The sequence below is a fragment of the Asparagus officinalis genome, chromosome 7, assembly GCF_001876935.1.
Source record: "Asparagus officinalis chromosome 7, Aspof.V1, whole genome shotgun sequence".
Taxonomy (NCBI): Eukaryota; Viridiplantae; Streptophyta; class Magnoliopsida; order Asparagales; family Asparagaceae; genus Asparagus; species Asparagus officinalis.
In genome coordinates, this window is record NC_033800.1 from 134,986,718 (window position 1) to 134,991,947 (window position 5,230).

At 39.6% G+C, this 5,230-nt stretch overlaps 1 pseudogene; it reads right to left on the reverse strand.

Annotated features, from left to right (window-relative positions):
- Positions 1-4,802, reverse strand: part of LOC109847820 — a 7,209-nt pseudogene extending 2,407 nt beyond the window's left edge.

Sequence of the window (5,230 nt, forward strand, 5' to 3'; positions counted from 1 at the left end):
ATCATCATAAATCCTGCAACGAATCATAAATGGGAAAAAGCAAAATTGATAAAAATAAATGTGAGCAAGAAAAATAAATGTTTGCAGAAGAGTCGGCAAAAGGAAATCACAAATGTTGATTGAAATAGGCAACATTAGCTGCTTATTGCACCAATCCAGTCCCCCCTACACGGAAAGCAACTGGTTTTATCATCATAAATCCTGCAACGAATCATAAATGGGAAAAAGCAAAATTGATAAAAATAAATGTGAGCAAGAAAAATAAATGTTTGCAGAAGAGTCGGCAAAAGGAAATCACAAATGTTGATTGAAATAGGCAACATTAGCTGCTTATTGCACCAATCCAGTCCCCCCTACACGGAAAGCAACTGGTTTTTAACAAGCAAACCTCGTAAATGATCATCATCATAAATCCTGCAACGAATCATAAATGGGAAAAAGCAAAATTGATAAAAATAAATGTGAGCAAGAAAAATAAATGTTTGCAGAAGAGTCGGCAAAAGGAAATCACAAATGTTGATTGAAATAGGCAACATTAGCTGCTTATTGCACCAATCCAGTCCCCCCTACACGGAAAGCAACTGGTTTTTAACAAGCAAACCTCGTAAATGATCTATGAAAACTTAGAGGTCATAACTATAACCTATGCAACAGCTCAAGTACAATTCATCTTGTAGAAGAGTAAAACAGAAGAATATGTTGATTGATATAGGAGATGGCAAACCAACAAAACTATATGACCAAATCAGTTTCCTACGCCGATTCAGAAAACTAAATAACATGAACTATTAATCGGCACAAAACTAAGAAAATCTAGCAACAAAATATTCATCGACAAAGTTTCTTATTGATCCTATAAGCCCTGAAGGTCATAGTATTATTTCTTACTCCTTTAAACAAACACACTTATGATTCTATGAATCAGGTTGATACTTGATGTAGGAGTGATTGGAAAGTAGGCGTAGTTAGAGGTTGTAGTTAGAGGATTTCCTAAGGGCCGTTTGGCGGCTTTCCTACAAATACAAGAAAACGATTTTAGCTCTAAAAATCAATTTCAAATATTTTCCCTAAGTTACTCAGATTAATTTCCCATGTTTGTTTCCACCCCAAAACTTGGTGGAAATTGATTGGTAAATAATTCCATTTGTTGCAAATGTAACTTTAAATAAATCTGGACTTTAGAAAAATGTTTTCCTCAGATTATGATGTTTGGTAAGTACAAAACCATCTTTGGAAAGTCAACTCTTAGGGACTGTCTGCTTGGGATGAAAACCATAGAAAAGATTCTCTCAAAACTTTTCCAAAGTGGTTTCCCATTCTCATGTTCGGTTGTAACCAAATTTTGGGATTTTCAAAAATGTCAAATCTTGTAGCCAAATGTTAAAAAACTCATTCTCCCTTGTTTTGATTAAAAATTGGGTGAAAACTAACTTTACAAATTAAAATGAGTCGCAGATGGCACCAGAAGCCTATTCTCATAAACTAGTTTTCACTGTTTGTTCCACCCTTATTTGTTTTCATCCACCCAAATGGAAGGGTGGAAAGATTCAGTTTATTAGAATATTGGGAAATGTGTTTCTGGTGCCAATTACAACTCCTGTCATTTTATTACACAAAGTAGGCTTTCGCCAATTTTTGAGCTAAAAGCTTGCAATTATGTTTCTAATATCTTGGTGACAATTTCTGACGTTGACCATAACCCTAAGGGCAATGGTTAAGGATAATTAATACCCCCCATTTAACTCCGCTAGCACCACATTCCACATTCCAAGAATGAGTTATGACAGGATATTAAAATAATTTACTTTACTTAATTTTACAAGAAACTTTTATTTCTTGATTAAAATTAAAGAAGCAATACTCAATCATTTATTCTATTCTTTTTTACAATACATCAAATTGCTTAATTAAATATAGAAAAACTATTATTTTAATTTTGTACCCATGGGTAAACATAAGCATGGTGAAAGACGGTTAATGCTGGAATCCGATCATAAAAGGGTGAGCACCTAGAGAAGCATTTTTTTAAATATTGAAGATACAAATAACTAATCACATAGATGTGTTTTTCTTATTTTCTTTCTGGAGATTTTAGCTAAAAGAAAAACTATATGAATTATACATGTCATTTGTTCCTTCTGTCTTTTTCCTCCCAAAATACTGCAGGACTTACAATGATCGTCTAGAACATGATTATTTTGAAGTGGATAAATGTTGATAGTATAATATAAGTAATTTAAGACATTGTAGTTACACTAAATAGTCTCTCCAGTAACTCTAATTTAACCCAAAACAAAGTTCTTGCCGGACTTCACCCGGTCCACAGCCAGAAAAAAACTAATATGAATTAATCTTAGTGGATATTAACTAAACGTAAATTATCATTTGTCAAAATGATGCTTCCCTCTTCCCTAAGATTCTAATTGTTTCTCATCTGTTCAGTTTTTTATTTGCTATTTATTCAACTTCAAAACAAAAGCACAAATAAGATCTAAATGTTCAGTTATTTCTTGAATAATTAGTTATTACAAGTGATTTTTCGTTTTAAACACTTTTGGCTTCCAAAAGCCTTTCAGAGAAAGAAAGGGTTATGAAGAAATTTTACTTGTAAAAACAAGTGAAGGATGTGGTATATTTTTACCTTTAATCAGGAAATAAAATATCTTGCAAAATGAAGCAAAATAAATGATTCAAATATGTGGTCATAACACATTCTTGGGACATGGTGCTAGCGGAGTTAGGTGGAAGTTACTAATTATCTTTAACGACTGTCCTTATGGCAATGTTTAGCAAAGCCCTTTCAAAAGCATTTTCCCAAAATTTGGTCACAACCAAACATGAGAACAGAACAATTTTGGGAAAAAGTACCTCGAGTGAGAGTGAAACCTTTTCCACAGTTTCCATCCCAACCAAACAGTAGCCCATACCCTGTTTGGATGGGGGTGAATGGAGGATGGGTGAAGGGAGGTGAAAAGATTCACCCCATCTGGAAGTTTCTTAAAGGAAGTGGAGAAGGGAAGGGATGTGGGATTTCACTTCCATCAACTTACTATCAATATAATTTGATACCCCAAAAACCTGGGGAAGTGGAGGTGAAAGGTGGTAATCCCATCATGATATAAACCCAGCGACTAATATTAATCCAAACATATGGTAAAATAAATTCCCTTCCATTAGCTTGATTTCACTCCCAAACATGAAATTATATTTATCCTTACTCTTACCTAACCTTTCCCTCCCCTATTTTCATTTACATTTCCTTATCCTACCTTCTTACTGAACTCCCAAGCAATGTTATGTCAACTTTCCAAGTACTCTTACCTTACCTTCCCCTCCCCTACCTTCACTTAATTTTCCTTACCCTGCCTTCCATCAGTGAACTCCATAGCATAATGTTAAATTAACTTTACACTGAAAATACTGCTTACCAATCGATATAAATCTAAGTAAACCATTTTATGATAACATGTTTGCAATAAGAACAGACTGTGGCATGAACCATCTAAACACCAAACACACAAAAGAAAAATAAATTAAAGCATCAACTCGAAAGAAACGATCGAATCATGAAACTAAATTTGCAACCAAAAAGAACATTTAACACTAAGAACCTGTATCATAATAATACTAATAATAGTAGACGAGTCTACACAATTAAACTATTGAGCTCAAACAAATAGCAATAAATTTAAATGAAGTTAGTTTCAATACCTTGGGCAGTTTACTTCTCTTCTTTTCCAACTTCTCCTGCTTGGCCTTCACCCTCTGCTCCTCTGCAATCAAAGCCATTCTCCTCGCAGTCTTTGCATACGGATTCAACCTCAACATCGCATTCAAATTCTTCAGAGGATTCTTCTTCAGCGTCCTCCTCTTCACCTCCCTAGTAATCGGCCTAACAACACTCTGCACCTCATCAGAGTTAATAATCCTCCCAAGATCAGCATTCACCATCTTCGATCTCGGCAACACATACCCATTCTTCTTCTCTGAGGCCTTCTCAAACGTCCCGAACACCGAATCAAGCTTCTCAAACGCCGACTTGGTCCAAATAATAAACCTACCAAGATGACCACCAGGAGCAAGCTTGAGGATGTTGAGCCTCTCGACATTGGCCACCTCAACACCCGGAATGTTCCGGAACGCCTTCACGATCTTGGATCCCTCGGTCCCGTAAACAATCAACGGCCCCTTCCTCGAAATGTACCTCCGGTTCCTCATCTTTCCCTTCCCAGGCCTGATCCCGGTGCTGTCCTTCGCCTTCTCGGCGTCATCAAACGCTCCGATCTGCTTCAGAGCCTTGATCGCCGACGATGTCTTTTCGACCGACTCGATCGAGTCGGATACGACGAGCGGGAGCTCAGGCACGGACTCGATCTTGTGTCCGCGGGCGAGAACGAGGGAAGGGACGGAGGAGGCGGCGAGGGCGGAGACGAGCGTACGCGCGGGAAGCGGCGCTGGTTGACAGTTGACGGCGGCGGTGCGCAGCGGCGGCCAGATCTTGGTGGGGGGCGAAACATGCGGCCGGCCGCGGCCACATGTTGCCGAAGGCTCCCTGGCCGGCTCGGTGCGTCCCGCCGCCGGGGAACGCGGGGGATACGGGAGACGGCGCGGCCGGGTACCTACCACGACTCGGCGAGGTCTGGGTGGCCGGGCCTCGGCGGGAGAGCCGCGTAAGGGCTGGCGGTGTTCTTGCTGCGAAGAGTTGAGTGGACGAAACCGTCACTGACGGTAGCTCGGTCGGATCGAGAGCCTTGAGGACGTCCAGGTAGGGGGACGGATCCGGATCCGTTATCGGTGGCCATCGTCGCGGTCGAGGGCTGGACGCTGACGAGGGGGCGGATGGCGCGTTGCGGCCCAAATCGGAAAGACGCTACCGGTTTAGGGTTTGGGGATAGTGAAGGAGGCAGGGTTTTGGTTGAGGAATGAGGAGAACGAATGAGGATATTGTATCAGAAAGGAAGTGGAGTTTTGGGATTGGATCTGGATACGTAGATTAGCAGAGGGTTTGGACGGTTGGATGTGGGTAGAGTATAATCGGTTTTTCATACGTATCACCTCTGCATATTGCAATTTTCCATGTGACTACGCCTCTTCATTTGTACTACGATGGATTATAAATAAATAGTATAAAAAGATCGGATATTAATACATCTAAGATTTAAGCTTTGGTTGGTTCGAATGGTGATTTTCTACGCCATAAATTATTACAGAAATAACGTCTTAAATTTAT